Source organism: Balaenoptera acutorostrata, chromosome 11 (genome assembly GCF_949987535.1).
Source record: "Balaenoptera acutorostrata chromosome 11, mBalAcu1.1, whole genome shotgun sequence".
NCBI classification, from domain to species: domain Eukaryota; kingdom Metazoa; phylum Chordata; class Mammalia; order Artiodactyla; family Balaenopteridae; genus Balaenoptera; species Balaenoptera acutorostrata.
The window spans coordinates 67,781,887-67,801,958 of NC_080074.1; the positions used below are offsets into that span (position 1 = coordinate 67,781,887).

Sequence of the window (20,072 nt, forward strand, 5' to 3'; positions counted from 1 at the left end):
ATAAATGAATAAATTTATTAAAGAAGAAGAAGACCCAACTAGCCTCACCATTCATGGCCAGCAGGAAATCCACAGAACAGAAACATGGTAATACCAAAGAATAAGGGTCTAATGAGCTAAACGTCAAAAATTTAAGATGGTCGTAAAAGAAAATGGTTCAAAGTTCTAGCTAATTCTGAAAATTTTAAAGTTTACAGAAAAAGTTGACATTTATATTATGTGAAAAACAGAATTTGTTTAAGAAACCTACCACCTATCACTATATTTCTATTTGACCCACTTTTCAGATGGAAATATCATCAAGCCAGACATCCAGAGAGATCTCCTCATCGGCCTGTGTTTAATGGAACTACACACTCATGAAAACACACTGCTTGGGTACTTCACTGGGTTGTGCTAAAAATTATGGCCTTTCAAAAGACTCTCGATCGCACATGCTCTTGCCCTATGCACACTTTAATAAAACACGACTCTTTGAGCTTCTGTTAATTAAGCTCACAGCTTCTGGTGACCTGGACTTCCTGTGCCTGAGGCCAGGCCATGACACTGGGCTCCCCAGCGTGGTTCTTAACACACAGAGAGAAGCAGATCTGGGGGAGAGAGTGCCATGCAGAGGAGGCTGTGGGCCCTGAAGTGCATTTGCCACGGTGGGGAAATGCCATTCCACCTGGATGAGGGCCAGGGCCCGAGACACAAAGAAAAAGGTTGGAGGAGAAAGAAAAAAAGCATGCTCTGACAGGAGGAATTTACTTTTTCTTTAAATTTCTTCTAAGAAAGGTGGAGAATGAGAAATTTTGAGGCTGATGGGTGCCCTGTAGGAAACCAAGGCTTCTGCGAGGTCAGGGGAGGGGCCCTGTCATATTGTGATTTATAATAAGAAATATATGTTTGATCCCATCCCTGACACAGGGATCCTCAAACCCTTGTAAATTCTTAAGTGACATGAGCCCTAGGAGCACCTTTATTTCTAACGTGGTGACTCTGGGTGGGCTCCTGGATGGCTCCTGGATGGGGCTGGTCACCAGAAAGACCAAACCATGAGCAGAAGCTTGGAATTTTTAGCCTGGCCCCCAGTTCTCTAGAGAGGGGAGAGGGGCTAGAAGTGGAGTTAATAATTGATCATGTTACATGAGGAAGCCTCCACAACATAAAAGCCTACTCATATAAAAATAGTAGTCGAGGAGGGGGGGAAGAGCTGCCAAGTGGGTAAACACGTGGAGATAAGGGGAGAGTGGCAGCCTCGGGGAGGGCATGGAAAGTCTGCGCTCTTTTCCCACACCTTGCCCTATGCATCTCTTCCAGCTGGCTGTTCCTGAGTTATATCCTTTTATAATAAACTGGTCATCTGGTAAGTAAAATGTTTCTCTGAGTTCCGTAAGCCACTTTAGCAAATTAATCGAACCCAAGGAGGGGGTAGTTGGAATCTCCAACCTACAGCCGGTGTGTCAGAAGCCCAGCTGACAATCTGGACCTGTGACTGGTGTCTGAAGAAGAGGAGGCGGTGGCGGGGGGAAGTCTTGAAGGACTGAGCTCTTAGCCTGTGGGATCTGATGCTATCTCCAGGCAAATAGGGTCAGAAGTCAGAACTGAGATAAGTTGTAGGACCCCTCGATGGTGGCTGCGAATTGCTTGGCGGTGTGGGAAACCCCACCCCACGTTGGAATTGGTACTAGAATCATCTTACCCCCCTACCCCGCACCAAGAGTGGTAATGAGACTCACACAGAGGGGAGGGGGCAGCGAGTGACCCCTGCGACCCCCCAGCAGGAGGTTTCATGCCTCCCCTCAAGGAACTGGGATGACAGTCAGCATGGGCACAGGTGAGTACAGAGCCAGCGGTTTCCTGATGCTTTGTGACTCTGCCTTTCCTCAAACACCCGTCGAGTGGGCTGGCCAGAGCAGTTTCCCATACGAACCCACTTTCCTTCCCACTATGCAACTCTCCCCCGTAAGTTAAGGTATTTTCAACACAAGGAGTACCTAGCAGTTAGACTTAATTCCAAAAACAGGAAAAAATTGTGCAGTAAGGAGAAATGTGAGGAATTTATGCAATGAAACAGTTCTTGACTTTAGAAAGAGAAAATGGAAAGCACCAACTCTTCTACATTGGCAATAAAATGGTCTTTGGGGATTCATGCAGCAAAGCAGAAAGAGCTGACCAGGCATCAAAGCAGTTACCTTGAGCAATGGGTCTGGCACACGCAGCTGGGTGGCTTTCTGTGGTAGGTTACCCTCTGGTCCTGTTTCCCCTTCTGTAAAAGGATACCTAGGTTCTCTTCCAGATTTAATTTTTTAACTCTCATAGAAGTTTTTCAATTAAAAATGATAAAACTTGCTAACTGCATCATTGTTAGGATATTTGTCTACTCTTTACGGGAAGATATACGTTGCAACATTGACGAGGGCATGAAATGGCTACGAGATTGTACTTGTCACATTAAAGCATCAACTCAGGGCAAGTTCTTTCAAAAGACACCAGTACTTTGTCACTCTTTCAATCACCCATGCTCCACTCACTTTCCCCTTGTGACCTTTATTCTTCCAGAAGCAGTTTTAAAGCTGCTTCTTACTCGAACCTTTTTTAAAGGATCAAAATATTTTTCCTACAAAAATCCGAACAGGGGCTTCCCTGGTGGCGCAGTGGTTGAGAGTCTGCCTGCCAATGCGGGGGACATGGGTTCGAGCCCTGGTCTGGGAAGATCCCACATGCCGCGGAGCAACTAGGCCCATGGGCCACAACTACTGAGCCTGCGCGTCTGGAGCCTGTGTTCCTCAACAAGAGAGGCCGCGATAGTGAGAGGCCCGCGCACCGCGATGAAGAGTGGCCCCCGCTTGCCACAGCTAGAGAGGGCCCTTGCACAGAAACGAAGACCCAACACAGCCATAAATAAATAAATACATAAATTAAAAAAAAAAAATCCGAACAGGATTTACTGAATGACAATTTTGGGTAAAGCATTGACAAAATAAATTTTTAAATTCAGTGTTGAGCAACAGTTTCCACCCCCTTTGCAAATAATCATATAAGCATCCCAAGGCATCTCACTTTCCTTTTTCATTCCCAGGTCTCCCTTACCTCAGGCCCTAGGCTCCTCCCACCAGGTCGAGCCCCACCCATTGCACATGCGCAGCACGACACACGTTGCTTCCACCCTCCCATGTCTGTACTGACTGCAGGATAAAGTCTAAAGCCTTGACTCAACCCTGGGACACTTCCTCACTGGTTCACGTCTATCTGAGCAGCCCAGCTATCGTTACTCCCTTACATAGTCCGCGGTCCTGTCTCTGGGAAGGTTCCCAGTTCTAGGCACGTCCCAGACCCTTCCCACTTTGCTCATTCTCCTTACTGACTTGGAACATCTTCCCTCCTTTTCTCTGGCATTTGAATCCTACCAGTTTTTCAAAACCCAGCGGAGACCCCCCCCTTCCTCTGTGGAGCTTTCCGAGAACTCTGCATCTTGAAGGTCACTATCCTTACCTTGTACAGTCCACTGCCTGACAGAGCAAAAATGACCACATTAGACTCGGAAGTATTCCTCCATGGGGCCGCAATTTCCTTTGCAGGGCTGAGTCCGTTTTTAGTCAGCACTTAAAAGCTTAAGGGGGGCTTCCCTGGTGGCGCGGTGGTTGAGAATCTGCCTGCCAATGCAGGGGACACGGGCTCGAGCCCTGGTCTGGGAGGATCCCACATGCCGCAGAGCGACTGGGCCCGTGAGTCACAACTACTGAGCCTGCGCGTCTGGAGCCTGTGCTCCGCAACAAGAGAGGACGCGATAGTGAGAGGCCCGCACACCGCGATGAAGAGTGGCCCCCGCTTGCCGCAACTAGAGAAAGCCCTCGCACAGAAACGAAGACCCAACACAGCCATAAATAAATAAATAAATAAAGAGGATGCATTTAAAAAAAAAAAAAGCTTAAGGGCCCCCTAAAACATGCTCAGGTGAGACAGGAGTCAAAGTACAAAGGTGGCCCCCTGACTAGTCTCAACAGAAGGAGACTGGGAGGTGCAGGGTGAGCCAGCTTCCAGGGAGATGGGGAACCCCAGGAAGGGCCAGAGGCACCATCTCTTACCAGGTGTGGTCTTCTGAGTCCCATCTACTTTTTACCACCTTCTCCCTCCCTCCCTCTCCCAATCTTTTTAGAGTAATTAGAAGGGGATGAGTAAAAGTTGAATTCCTTAAGACCTGGGTTTTTTTCTCCAGAGCCTAACACAATTTAACCTTAATCCTTGCCCCAGTGGGTCAAAGTGAACTTTTGACCCAGGTATGAGCAAGGTCTCTGCAAGTAGATGTTTGGCGGAGGCCTGATAACCAAAACATTCAGAAGATGACTCGCCCAGGGTGATAATGAAAGTGATAACATAATTCATTTCCATTGACTGAGCACTTACCATGTGGCAGGCCCTCTTGTGTGTACCTTTCATTCATGCATTTAATGCTCTCAACAGTTCTCTAAGTTGGGTATTATTCTCTCCATTTTACAATGAGAAAATCTTTCATTTCCAAAGGTGAGTTGCCTTTCCCCAAGTTATACAGCTAGTGAGTGGCAAAGCTGTTTTTGTTTAGAGGAAGAACCTTAGCTGAACCTGCTTTACCATGAAACCAGAAGAGAGAAACTCACAAGTTTGCAGGAAGTAGAGTCCTCAACACGTTCCAGGCTTCTCATATGGTACCTCTGGGATCTTAGGGCGTCTCATTACCTGAAATATGAAAATGGCATAAGTTTAATTATTCATTTTCCATCACCCTTAATGAGGGGATTAACTGCCATGTGAAACAAAAGGAAACAGTCTGACCTTCAGGCTGTCAGGAAGTGATAATTAACTAAAACCTCCAGTCAGTGGAAATGGACAAATGAAAGTGTTTCACTGCTCTTGATGCAAATGAGCTGTCAGGGTCACTGATGGAAGTCACATAATGGAGCAGTGACAATGACAAAATAAACATATGCCAAAAATAGACATTTTCTAAATTACAGTTTGTTTACAGATGCTCTTCAGGAGTTTCCAAAGCTCCCCCGGCTCACTGCTGTCTTAGGGTTTTGAGTGTGTGTGTGGGTACAGGTTGCAGCGCCCTGGCTTGCTAGGAGGACAGGGGAGGGGAGGCTGTGTGCATGGGGGTGGGAATTGTCAACAAAAATAATCAATACATAATCAATGATAAGAACAGAAAAGAGTTTTATTTGAGCCAAACTGAGGACTAGCCCGGAAGCCCACTTCCCAGATTACTCTGAGAAACTGCTCTGGAGAAGGAGGGTTTTCAGCACACGTTTATATCTTGTCAGAAAAAAGAACATTAAACAAGTCAGGATTACATTTCTACAGTGTTTCAAAAAAAAAAAAAAAAAAAAAAACCAGAACGTACACAGTGAGTCAGTATGGCCTTGGCACCTGGGAAAGGAGTCTTATCATCAAAGGAGTACCAGCATTGCATCCCAGGAAGAGGGGCGTTTAATCTTAAGTTTTAGCACGGACATTCTTTACTTCTGGTCAGTGTGCCGGTTTCTTTGGTAATTAAAGCAGATGTGCAGTGTATGTTTGATAGGCCACAAACAGGCTGTTTTGGTTTAAAGTTTAAATTAAATCATGTATAAGCCAGAATGACTTCCCCATACCTCAATACGTGACCATTTCTTTTATCAGGGTCCATTCAGTCTCATATTCGAGAAGCATCAGGCAAGTGGAGACCTGTTCATCTCAGCCCCAGGACCAACTGATTGGTTTTTCATTACTTGGTTGATTGGTTTGACCAAAAGTTACTGTGGGAATGATTCATGGAAGCGTTCTCCTGCACGGGATGTAAACACAGCCTTCTAATCTAGACCTTCGCTATTAAAATGGTCACAGATAGCTGCGAATTACTACTGTTGTGAAACTCATGACTTCATCACGGCTTCTGGCCGAGCAGATGGAGAGCCGCATTCCAGGCACTGCTGCAGCGCCCGGCTTGTCCCCAGGCTTTAATGAGCACAGCCTGGTAGATGCGACGCAGATGTCAACATGGTATCCTCCTTGCCCTGCTCTGTTCCTGAGTAACACATTTTTCAAAAGACCATCGAGCCTTGAAAGCCTCACACACGCTGCATGATATATAAATATATAACTGCCCCGAATATAGCAAAATGAGTCGCTATTAATAACTCAAAGAGGCATGGAGATTCAGGCAGTCCAGTTCCTCTGCCGAAAGTTAAGAATGTTTGCTCAGTGCTTTGACTTTTTCTTTTTTTAAACTCTGTTCTTGATTTGCTACAGTACATTTCCTATTTAGATACTCCACTGCGTATATGTCAGACTTTATCTGTGACCTTACTAGGACATACCAGAGCATACAGGATGGGAATGAAAAGCCTTTTAAAGCTACTGGGGCTTTCAAAATCGTGCCTAACAAACATTTTCCATTTCTCTCTACCATAGCAACCATCACCTTTGCCTTATATGCAGAAATTGCTAAGGGGCAAGTGAAAAAACTCCCTAAGTTACTTACTTGATTATAATATTGTACTGTTAACTGTTTCTTGAACGTTTACTATGTCCAGACACAGTGTTTCTATACATTGCTAAGCTTTGCATCAACCCTACAAGGTAGGTGTTATTCCTACTTCACAAACCAAGGCTCAGAAATTAATTAACTGCCCTGAGCTGACATGCAAATGAGTCTCAGGGCTGGAATTCAAATTCAAGGCTCCTTGGCTTGAGCCATATGAAACTGCCAGTTGTCAATCATTTCTGACCAACACTGGTGATTTTATGGTTCAACCTACTACTACAGGGTGTTGGCCCTGAAAGGAAACCTAGAATCTCCTTCTGACATCACCATTCATTTTATCAGAAAATTTTCCAATGCAGTACTGGGAGGAGGAGGAGGGGAATTGGTCAAATGATCTATTTTTTTCCCACCAACTATTATTACCATCATAAATAGAGACATAATATAAAACTGCATCAAAAAAAAAAATGGCAAAGCCTGTCAAAAACTCTCTATTCTACTCACATTCCTGGATACATTCTATCTGAACATCTCCACATGTAATCATGCTCATCAGACTTTTCCAAGCACTGAAATGATTTCTAGTATTTAAAAGCTAATGATGTTAAGATATAATTTTGATAGACCACACGTTTTAGTGAGCAGGTAGGCTATGAGTCTATAACACATATACATCAAAAAGATAATTTGGCAAGAGCAATTTAGTTTCTTGGGAATTACCTGAAAGTCAATAGCATAGTGGCTTAGATAGGAGCTATTGTCTATGACAAATTATGTCTCTGCATTCTCTTAAAAATGGTGCAAAATAAACCCAACTCTTTAGTTCACAGTTTTCTCCATTGATATAGTTAGAATGGGAAATATTAAGGTGGCTAATAGTAATTATTGCATTTAATATGTGATGGCGACTGAAGAGTAAACTGTTAAATGCATAATTGGGACGGTTTAGTGTCACAAGTTTGGCTCAAAAGGTAAATAATAAGGAAAGGGTCAATGAGTCTTAGACTGAGATTTCAGTCAGGGGAAGAATCTCATTTTACTGAAGGGGAGACTGAGACAGAAGAAAGCCAAATAAATGACAGAGCCATTCAACTCATTGGTGATACCTCAGTGACTAGCATTCAGTTCTCTTGACTTCTGAGTTAATGTTTTCCCTCCCTAAAATCATAGTCTGGCTTCACGTAATATTTCATTTCTCCTTATCTACATTTCTTTTCCTTGAAGATGTCTGGAATGAATAATAAGAGGTGTGCCTAACAAATTAATACATTAAAATGAACTCAATATCCTGGGTGATTATATTTTAAGATGGGATAAACTAGATTCTTTAGATTTGTTGAAACAAGATGATCAAATAATTTTAAAAGTAAATTCCTACGGATCTATTACCAGAATCCAAAGTCTGATTGGCCTTTCTCAGGGTCAGAAAAGATTTCCTTTCTATCTGACCCTTTCCGGACTCTCTGTTTACCTCTTGTATGGGAGGCATCCGATTTGAGATACTGGAGGATTTCACATGACTCAAGTTTCTGACTCAATATTATGAATAGAAATCTGAACCATCACAAAGCTTACGATAGCTTTACCATACTACTTGTGAACCAAATGACACAACCAAAGGGGAGAAGTACCCTAAATAAGAGAATACCTAATATCCTTTTAGTATAATGATAAACGTACAGAGAAAGAAAAGGAAAATAAGTATATTAATAGACGGATGGATGATTCAGCTGGTTTCTACATTAACAATGACTCATTCTGTAAAAATTGGCATGTTTATAAAATAAATCATATTATTGTACCAGAAAAGACAAGCACATAATATGCTAGAGAACCAAACATGCTCACAAAATAGTTTTCTTTTATTTCCATATATGACTTTCTTGAGTGTTTTGAATATTACTCTGGCCTTTAATGGCACAGAAAAGGGGAATAAAATGTTAATGTTTGTTAGAAAAAGCAGTCTTTTATGCATGCAAATCATTTTTCTAAAAGAGTATTTATGAATAGTACTGGATTCAAGTGTTTCTATTAATAATCCTTCATTGGCCTTAGGTCAAGTCTGTGAGAATGGCTCCTTTTCCAAGGAAGGAGTGGAACATTGCACAGTGTAGCCCTTCCTTTGGAGCCACTGGGTTTGTGCACTGACACCTGCATTGATGAAAATGTGCTGAATGTCCTCATTGGAAAGTCAGCTTTATGACTGGCAGGTAATGGACGTGGGCTTGTGGATTTACAGGCCGATGTTGGGAGTGCCCAGATGGAACAGGAGGTTTTGCTGGCTCAGAAAATCCCTTTCAGATGCCTAAGTTGGCTCCTTTAATCACGACCTTGTGACTATGGCTGGGCCACCTCTAAGTCTTCTTTTCCTGGGCTAAGTAAAGGCTAATACTGCTTTCCTGTCTTTCTCATGCTCTTCAAAGCTTTCTAGTAGGGCTCACGGAAGTCTAAGGACATGTGGAAGTCCAGATGGAGTAGCAGAAGGGAAAAGCAAAATTTCTGAAAAGGTAATATCTGAATATTAGTTCCGACATTCTAAAAACATTCGAGAGAGGTGGAGAAAGAATATTCGTTCAATTTATGTATATGACATGTATCCATCCAAATGAACGCTATAGGTGTCAGCCAGTGTCCTTAGGTGCTAAGTATGCAAATATGGTGGGGACGTAATCCCAATTCTCAGGCACTTACAATTTGATAGAAGAGTTTTACGTGTGTGGGCATGCGGCACAGAGTGTGGGAGGATAGGGAAAGGTTTCTGTGTAATGATAAGTAGCCCTTTTAGGCAGAGAGAATGGTTAGCTACTGAGATAATAGAAGGTGCTCTGGGAAGACTTCGAAAATATATTCCAACCAATGCCCAAAATGATACTGGGAATTGTTATTCCTTAGTGCCTACTGTTGCCTTCTCACTGCACTGCTTTTCTAAAATGTTACTGGAAAAGTCAGACAATTTGATAGTGGGAAAGTTTTTCAGATCGTGTTCTTTCCTCACAGGAGAGAGAGGGGCCACACCAAAGCAGGGTGCCTGGGGAGAAGGGATCCGTCAAGAGATTGCTGGTTGCTAGGAGTCCAATCTCACTCGAATTAACTCAAATTAAAAAGAGGCGTTAACTGTGAAGATAAAACCGGCAACCTTACAGACATCCAGAGGCAGGAAACAAAGTCCAGCTGGACTTCATAGCGACCTAAGCTGGGAACTAGAATTTCACTGGGTCTCTATTCTCTGATTCTCTGTCTCTCTCTCTCTCTCTTTTTTTTTTTAACTCTTTCTCTTTTGACTCTTCTCCTTGATTTTTAAGCATATCTAATATCTTCCCTCTAAAGACTTGGCTTCCTCTGCTTATTCATAATTTGGCTTTCAAGCAACTTTGGTTGTACTTGACTTTGGCGTGCACTGGCGCCAACCTCAGCCCAGACTGGACGTGAGCTCTGAGAGGGAGTCCACAACCATCCTTTGTCGTTTCTGTCATTTGGCTCAAATTCTTGAGAGAGTCTGATTGTCCTTGTCCATGAGTCTGCTCCTGGTCTATTCAGACTGGGGCGAGGTGGACGTGGGGTGGGGTCACGGCCACTTAGGCCTGTCCTTTACAGCACAGCCTGTGAACAGCAGGAATCCTCAGAGACAGGAACTGGGGAGGAGACACAAGTGTCCCAAAGCATGTCAACCACTACTCCAGACCAAACGTTTTCTCCTCACAGTGTGGCAGTGGGCAAGCCTCACTTGCAGAGGGGCAGGACCTTGTCTGCTATGGCAGACAAAACCGAGTAGCACTGTGTTTGGAGCATGGATGAAAATCTGGTTTCTGAGTCTCCATCCCTTTTCTCCCTCTGCTACAAATTTAACAGAAAGTAAACTGCTGCTTCAACGGTGCCACTGCCATCCCTGTGAATGGGGCCAAGAGAATCTTTGGGTAAACAGAGGAGACAGAGCTACATACTGAGGTTCTTTTCATCCATTCATTCATTCAGTTAGCTAACCTTAGTAATCACCTGTTCTGTTCTGCCTTCTGCTAGAAGAGTAGGAGAGCCTTATATACTCCAAGAGTTTATTTTATTAATGGCTCTTTGGGGTATGTGTTTGTTGACTTTCCACTGAATACAATCTAGATATCACCAGTGAGAAGTTCCCAAAATACTCTTGGAAACCATTGTACCTAAAAATTTCTAAAAGCAGAGTATTAATAAATACAGATACATAAACAGTGTTTATTTCTGGTTCTGAAAACTGAGTTCAGTCCAGTGCCTGGAAAGAAAAACTAAGAAAGACTAAAATAAACATAATATAATCCATCTCGCTTCCCCTTCCTCACTCCTGCCTGGCTTTAATGTGAGCTTCCAGCTGGGAGGAAACTTACTATGTTTGCTACAGGCAGATATTTATGTCTGTTTTGAGTTTTAAAAATCTAGATTAAGAGCTATAAAAAGAAGGAAGAGGGTGATCATTTAAGAAGTTGTAATTAATTTGTGTATTTTGAGGGATATATTTTCCATACCCACACTTATCTTTATAGACAGATGAGTTATTTTAGGTATTTCTAGTTGATACAGATAGTTGAAGACCTGAACTAGGCATCAGGAGACTTGGGTTCAGTGTAAGCTGTGTAAATGTGGGCAAGTCTCTTTCCTTCCATGATCCCCACTTCTTTGTCTTTTTGGCTTATCCATCAAGTTATTAACAGTATCAACTGAGAGCTGAACATTAATGCTCTTTGAAAACTGGAGAACACCATTCAGCAAGTGTTTGAATTTGACTGAGTAAATTCAGGACTTTATTGAAAAATCAGTATTACTGCTTGACCTCGATACTAAAGTTGTCTTACCCAAACTTACAGTCTACTTTTGGTGATTATTTAATCAAAATTCTATCTCGAATATATTTAAACCAGCATACTTAACTCACATAGTGGCTGCGTTGCAAGTTTAATTTTGAAAAACTATGCAGGAAGGAATAAAAAACACTGAAAAGGGTAAGTATATGGGTATTTATAAATTACTATTGACTGTACAAAACAATAAATGTAATTTTTTTTGTAGAGTAAAATCTATGTAGAACTAAAATGCAAAACAGGAAGAACAGAAAAGTCAGGAAGGGTAAACAGTTTAAAAGTTTTAAGGGTCTGATAATATCAGAGGAGTGGTAAAATAATAATTTGTATAATTCTGTAATCAATCAAGGATATGTGTTGTATTCTCTAGGATAACTACCATCAGAACAAGAAACTAATGTATTATTTGTAAGTTATTAGAATAAAAACATTAAATAATTTAAAATTTTTGAATAATCTAAAAGAGGCAAAAAAAGGGGAAAAGGAACATAAAACAAAAAAAAAAGGAACATAAAAGGGAAGAGCCTAATAAAAAATGAAAAATAAAATTTTATCTAGAAAGCTAGTTATGTCAGAGATTATACTGAATGTAAATGAACTAAATTTGAAGTAAAAGACTATGATTGTCAGACTAGATTGAAAAAAACCCCGTATGCTTTAAATATAATAATAATGTTTAATGTAAAAGAAAAGACAAATAACACCAAGCAAAAACTAACAACAACAAAAAAAGCTTGTGTAACTCTACCAATATCAGGCAATGTGAACTTTAAGATAAGAAACATTATTAGAGATAAAGACAGTTTATAATTGTAAATGGGGCTATCCAATAGGAAGATATTACACCTTCTCTATGCACTCAGTAGCACTGCTTCAAAATAAATCAAACCAAAATGGACAGAACAAAAAGGGAAGGACAAGCCAAAAATAAAAAATCAGTAAGGATATAGAAGATATTAACAGTACAATTAGCAAGCCTGATCTAGTTGCCATGCATGTAAAATTACACCTATTAATGACCAATTCATATTCGTTTCAAATGTACATGGAACATTTATTAAAATCAATGTATTATAATATAAAGTCTCAATAATTTCAAAATGTTGACATATGTAAGAATATCTTCAGTGACCACCATGGAATTGAACTAGAGATCAATAACGAAAATAGAAAAAAACCAACTGCTAAAAATTAAACAATACACTCTAAATAATCCATGGGATGAAGAAGAAAATAGAAAATATTTTAAACTGAATAATTAAAAATACATTTCAAAGCTTATGGGAAGAATTAAAATGATGCTTAGAAGGAAATATATAGCCTTAAAAGCATATAGTAGAAAAGAAAAAAGTCTTAAAATCAATGATTTAAGTATTAATCTCAAGAAACTAGAAAAAGAGCAGCAATCAAACTTAAGGAAATAAATGATAGAGACAAAAACTGAAATCAAGGTAATAATAATCCAGCATATAATAGAAAAAAAATCAACAAATCCAAAAACTGGCTTTGAAAAGATTAACAAAATTAATAAAACCAAGACTGAAAAAGAAAAGTAGAAAACCCACAAATCAGCAACAACAGCAATAAAAGGGAGTATATCACTATTGATTGCACAATAAAAGTATTCTAAAAACAACTTTATGCAGATAAACTTGACAATTTGCATGAAATAGACAAATCTGTTGAAAAACACACCTTACCAAAGCTGATAGAAGAAGAAATAGAAAATATGAATAGTTCTGTGTATGTTTTAAAAATTTGAACCCATTATTTAAAATCCATTCCCCAAAGAAAAGTCTAGGCCCAGAGAGCTTATCAATGAATTTTCCAAAAATTTAAGGAAAAATAACACATGTAATTCTTCATGAAGACAGAAACAGAAGCAGAACTTCCAGACTTTTAAAAAATGAAAACAGCATGAACTTGATTTTAAAACTCTGACAAGCATTCTGAGAAAATTGCAAACCCATCTTTCTCATTAACATTATTTAAAAATTCTTAACAGAATACTAGGAAATCAAATCCAGTGATACAGTAAACTGAGGACAGTTTAGTCTAGGTGGGCAAGCAGGTTTAACATTCAAATATAATAAACTCAGTTAACCACATTCATAAAAAGGAGTAAAATCACACGATCATATCAAATGCAGAAAAAGTATTTGATAAATTCAACATTTACTTGTGATGAAAACTTTTAGCCAAGTAAGAATAGAACTTCCTTAATGTGATAAAGAATATTTACAAACTACCCACAGCAAACATCATTTTCACTGAAAATGAAACTTTCACTGAAACCTTCTCCCTAATATTGGGACTGGGTCAAAAATGGCCGCATTGTAACTGGAGGTCTAACCAGGGCAAAAGGCAAGAGGAAGAAATAAAAGTCATGGAGATTGAAAAGGAAGAAATTAAACTGTCATTTCCAGACAGTATGATCATGCACATAGAAAATTTCTAAAAAATCTATAGACAAATTCTTAGAATTAATAAGAGAATGTAAGAAGGATGCTGGATATAAAGTCAATATACAAAAATTAGTTGCTATAGACTGTTTGTGTTCCCTCCAAAATTCATATTTTGAAATCCTAACCCCAAAGGTGAGGGTATTAGGAGATGGGGCCTCTGGGCTCTGCCCTCATGAATGGGATTAGCACTCTTACAAAAGAGTCTCCGGAGGGATCCCTAACCGCTTCCACAATGTGAGAACACAGGGAAAAGCCACTGCATATGTATGAAGAGGATGGCCCTCACCAGACACCAAATCTGCTGGCACCTTGATCTTGGACTTTCCAGCTTCCAGAATTGTGAGATATAAATTTATGTTGTCTATAAGCCACCGAGTTTATGGTATTTTGTTATAGCAGTCTGAGCTGATTATGACATGAGTCATAGTTGTATATACTGGCAATAAACAAATAGAAAATAAAACATTTATAATAGCATCCCAAAACTCAAACACTTAGAAATAAATCTCATTAAAGATGTGCAGGACCTCTAAACTAAAAATTAGAAAATATTATCGAGAAAAAATAAAGGAGAGCCAAATAAAGGGACTTGTTATGGATTGGATGACTCAATATTGTAAAGATATAAATTCTCTCCAAATTATTACGTACTTCTATGTACTCTCAACCAAAATCCAAACCGTGGGATATTTTTCCCAGAAATGTACAAATCAATTCTAAAATTCATATGGAAATGCAAAAGGCCAAAAATAGCCAAGGTATTCTTGAAAAGACCAAATGTGAAGGACGTATACTATATCAGGAACTATTAATATAAAGCTAAACTGTGTGATACTAGTACATGACCAGATAACTGTCCAATGGAACAGACCCACACATATATGATCACATGATTTATGACAAAATGACCATGCAATTCAGTAAAGGAAAAAGGTGGTCTTTTCAAAAAATTATGCTGGGTCAATTGGATATCCATATGGGGAAAAAATGTCTATTGACTTCTACCTCACTTTACACACAAGAATCAATTCCAGGTGTGTCAGTCCGTTCGGGCTGCTATAACAAAAATACCATTAACTCTGGCGTCTGGTGAGGGCCTGCTGCCTCATTCATGGATGGTGTCTTGTTGCTATGACCTCACATGGCAAAGAGGATAGGGATCTCTCTGGAGCCTAAGCATCTCCCAATGCTGCACCTCTTAATACCATTACCTTGGGGGTTGAGATTTCAACATATGAGTTTGGGGTAGAACACAGATATTCAGACCATAGCAAGATGGATTGGAGAACTCAGACCATAGCAAGATTGGATTGGAGAAATAAATTGAAAGGTAAAAGAATAAAGCTTTTAGAGGGAAGCATCTTCATGACCTTGGACTAGGCAATGCTTTTTAAAATAAGAAATAAAAAAGAAGGAAAATAAAAGAAAAAAATTGTGATAAACTTGACCATATTAAAACTAAGAACTTATGTTCACCCAAAGTGAGTAAAACAGCAACCTACAGGGTGGGATAAAATGTTAAACATATATATTTATACACACTTAGGTAATATATATGATAAAAAACACAGATCCAGTATTCTTAGAAAGCTCCTACAAACCAATAAGATAAAGATGGACAGTTCAACAGCAAAATGGGCAAAAGACTTATAAAAGAGGATATGTAAATGGCCAATAAACATATGAAAAATTGTCCCCGAGTTTATTAGTCATCAGGGAAATGTAAATTAAAGGCACAATGAAATATTAAGACCTACCCACCAAAATGGTTAAGATGAAAAAGATGGAGAATAGTAAGTGTTGATAAAGATGTGGAGGAATAGGAATTCTCATAAACCGCTTGTGGGAGAATACTTTGGTACAACCACTTTGGAAAACTGGCAGTTACTGCTAAAGTTGCATATGTGCATAACCTGTGATCCAGTGAATACATTTCCAGGTTATACCCAATAGAATTTTGTGCAGATGTTTATCCAAAGACATGTATTAGAATGTTCATGGCAACAGTACTTGTAATAGGCAAAAATTGGAAACTACCCGTAAGTCCATCAAAAATAAAATGGTTAAATAGTGATATAGTCACACAGTGGAATACTACATAGCTGTGAGAATAATCTACTACTACATGCAAAAATATGGATGAAACTCTCAAGTATAGAGTTGAGCAACAGAAGCCAGACGAGAAGAGTATATATTTCATGTATACAATGTATCAGAACAGGCAGAACTAATCCAGCCGTCATGAGAGTGGTAATCGTTGGGCATTTAGAGACTGGAAGGGAACATGGGACCTAGTGGGTGCTGGTAAATGTTCTGTTCCTCGATTTGGGGGACTTTGCCCTTGTTTTGTTAATCCTCTTCTGTACGTGCTACATGATTCTTATCTCATGACTGTCTTTGCCGGAACATTTTTTTTTTCCTTCAAAATGGTTGGACAGAGCTCAATTTCTGCTTATGTAATTATTCAGTTTACTTTCAATATGCATATTTACCATTATGTTTTATTGAGGTTCTGCAAAACGCCTGCTTCTCAGGATTATTTCTGGAGGCTGACTTTTTTTTCTCCAGGTAGCTCCGCAGCTTTCTGAGAACTCTTTCTGATGAGTTCTGTGTTCTTTGTCCATCTGCCTCTCTTCTGATCACCATTCTGCCTTATTTATTGTTGTTCTGCCTTTGCTACTCTGTTACTGTACTGATGAAGAAAGAGGGAGAGATTATCTTTAATAGGAAGAGTAATTTTCTGATTGGGGCAGAGTCATGATGTCATTGTATTTCTTGTGTAATTTAAGATTTCACTGATTAACTGCTTGGCATATTCTGCCCAGGGATGACAGTGCTGTGTCCAGCCAACCTGAATATGTGGACTTGTTGGCAGACATACCTCTCCTGTGGCAATGGATTTGTCATGCTTGATACCACTAATCATTAAACTCATCAAACTAACTACTCTTCTCTTCTATTTTGCACTCAGTAAATTTGTTTGTGATTATAAACTTGGCTTCCCAAAGCTTTCTTATAGGCAGAAACTATGATTAGGACCATATCAAGTTCTGATCCACTTGATTTTTGCTTTAAATTCACAGGTAGGTATTCTTTTGGTTTATATTATAAATCTTTCTCCACACAACAAATTAACTCTGGGACATCAAAAATATCAAGCTTGGACCTGCCAACCTGGACTGTGTTGATGCTTTCAAGGTAGTCCATCTGGAGAGCCCACCATCCAGCTTTCCCCCCCAGACACACCCTACAAACAAGCAAACAAACACATTTGATACTCATTGTGTCACTGTTATTCTGCTTATGAAAATAGAACTAAGGTGCTCAGTGCCAGCAAAGGAGATTTAGGAAAGAGGAGTTCAGATGTCCAACAGTTCTAATAAATATAACTGAGTAAATAAAAAATTCCACATTGAGATAAATGTGGACAGCTGCCACAATAGCATGTTTTTCCATCATCCTGCTGTTTCTGTAAAGTAGGAAATGTCAGTGAGCTGACTCATCCTCCAGCAACTTGTTCAGATTGGCACCTGACCTCTTCTACATAACTGCTTCCAAGGAAAGCTTCCTTAGTTTCCTACCATGCATTTCTATCACAGTGCAAGAGGCAAGCAGCAGCATGTCAAAACTGCTCTCCAGAGAGAGTGATTATTATTATTTTTTAATTTTGTTTTTCCCTGTCGTTCAAAACCCCTTTGGGTACGCTCCAGTGTGTGTTGACATTGCCAGTCATCTCTGCTAACTAAAGGTCTTCAGCCAGGATGTTCCCCACAACCTGCCAGCTTCAATTCCCCTGGGGCTTTGGGCAGCCCAGGCATGCAGACTGGCGGCTCATTCCCATCTGCAGCAGCTGAGAGTACCATGGAGAGTAAGGCAGGGCTGAGCGAACAACGGGTTCTCCAAAGGAGGACCAAACGAAGACCTGTTGTGCTCTGGTACAGCCCGGCTCAGAGGAGCCACATAATTAGTACAAACATCACCTCTCCAGATCTGTTTATTTTGTACACAAACCTAGCTTTGGTTCCATTAGGTTCAACAAACATCTGTTAAACATCTGTGCTGTGTCAGATCACATCCAAGGCACAAGGGCAATAAGGCTGAACAACACATGAACAGGACTCACTGTAATACTCTTTTACAGCTTTATAGTTCCCAAAGCACTTTTCACATGTCTCATCTCCATCAGCCTCGTGAACTCACATAGAGCCTACATGGGTACTGCATTTCCATTTCACAATTGGGAGACTTCAGTGTCTGAAAGACCAGGTCAACTTCCCTAAGGTCACACAGTTAGTAAATGTAAGTTCTGGTGCCAGAACCCAGAGATATGATTCTTTATTCAATGCTCAATTTTACCACATTGCCCTTTTTTTTTTTTTATACATTGCCATTTGGCATACAATTAGAGGATGTTTCAGACCCTTTGCACATGTCAGGAGAGAGATGTTACTTTCCTTGCTTGTAATTCTCCATTGTGAATGCCGTGGATAAAATGAGCCAGAAGGATTCATATTATTGTTGCTTAATTCTGAGAGTTCATTTTCATCTCTGACCATTCAAATAGTTTCTCCTGAATTATGTTTTTATTTGTATCCAAATCACTCTGTTGAATCAGCTACTTGGTCAACCAAGAAATGGTTGACCTAAAATTAGAAAAAGTGAGTAAGACCTAAAATTCTGCTTGTATTGGAATTTTCAGTGCCCAAAGTACATATTTTCTGTTGCAAATATTTTAGCTCTTGGTTATATCCAATTTGAAATTGAATTATATACTGTCTTATATCCTGTAATTATTCTAATAACACTACAAATTCCTAGAGGAGGGCAACCATATCATGGGTCTGGGAGTGTGGCCAGAACTAACAATATTTGCTGAACGGAATTTAAATTATGGCTGACCCTTTTACTCCATAATGGGAAGCATTAGAGTTAATGGTTGAGCATGAGATCAGAGCGAGGCAGACTTGGGTGACAGATAAGGTTCTACCACTAATCTTGGGCAAGTTATATAAATCAACTAAGCCCCACTGCCCTCATTAGAAGATGGGGATGTTAATGGCCATCTCTTAGGACCCTTGTAAGAATTAAATGAGAAGCCTGGCAGATGGTGAGAATGAATGTTGGGTCTTATTATCAAGCCCACTTCCTTGGATCTTTCCAGAGGTCCTTCTGCCTTCCCCCATTTGAATACAATGTTTCTTTTCACGAGCACAGACTGAAAGGGCAGAGCTCCAGAGCCAATTACTCACGGAGCATTCACCAGAGAGGGCCTTGGATTTGCTGAAAATAATTGAATTAGTATTTGCAACAGTGCTGGTTATATAATAGAGTGTTTATTATTTTCTCTCTCAATTTTATGTTACTCTATTTTGTGTAAATGTTGACTAGCAAATAATAATTGCTTCCAATCAGATAGTTCCTTGAATAATCAAGTATCACCTTAACAAAGGTATGATAAATTAATTACTGCTACAGGAAATCATATTTTTTAAAGGACATAAAACTGGAGTCTGAATGCTTCATCTATTTCTCTAAACTGGGTTTGTTACAAATTATCCATATTTTTCAGAGAGAGAAAATTAGCCCCAGTTTTGAGAGATATAACAGCATTTAAGAATTCAAATAGACGATCCCTTCAGGCTAATAATAAGCAAAGTGAAAATTAGAGCACCTACCATTTATGACCAGTCATAAATGGAACCATAATGCTGGACGCATGGCTTTAAGACTGAATTTTATAAAGCAAATTGTCATCTGCTTATTTCATTCCTAAGGCTGAGAATTCAGAGTATTTTTTTTAAAAAAAAAGAAAGAAAAGAAAGGTCTGCTTGTTTCTCTTGTTACATAATTATGACAAAGAGAAAACCATCCTTTTGCAACATTCTCAGTTTCCTCACAACAATGGATTTATTCTTCCAGCAAAAGTAAATTTACCAGTAAGATTATAAATGGCATTCTCTGATTCTTTACAGCTTTTCTGTATCTTCCACTTTTCCTACACGGAATGCATAGTACTTTTAGGATTAGGAAAAAAGGTTTTTAGTTGTTACTTTTTTGTTGTTTCTCATTGAAAAACCAATGGTGGTATGGGGCAGGGGACCATTCTCCTTACAAAGGCTGGTCTAAAAATGTTTTGTGAGAGGGAAGGATTCACAACTGTTGGGAGTTGATCCCAACCAAGGATGTTGAGTTGCAAACCTGGGAATATGGACAGTTGGCCAACAAGAAATACGTGAGTGACTATATGTGCCTCATTCTAGTAAGACTTGTGAGCTACAGTAGCCCTTGTGTATT

The 20,072-nt window shown here is 39.6% G+C and overlaps 1 protein-coding gene across 1 annotated transcript in view; it reads right to left on the reverse strand.

Annotated features, from left to right (window-relative positions):
- Positions 1–20,072, reverse strand: part of PCED1B (PC-esterase domain containing 1B) — a 143,599-nt gene that overhangs the window by 116,117 nt on the left and 7,410 nt on the right. The window contains exon 2 of the mRNA XM_057557576.1: positions 4,620–4,698. The gene's annotated coding sequence lies outside the window, so the exon portion shown is untranslated. The remainder of the gene's footprint in view (positions 1–4,619; positions 4,699–20,072) is intronic.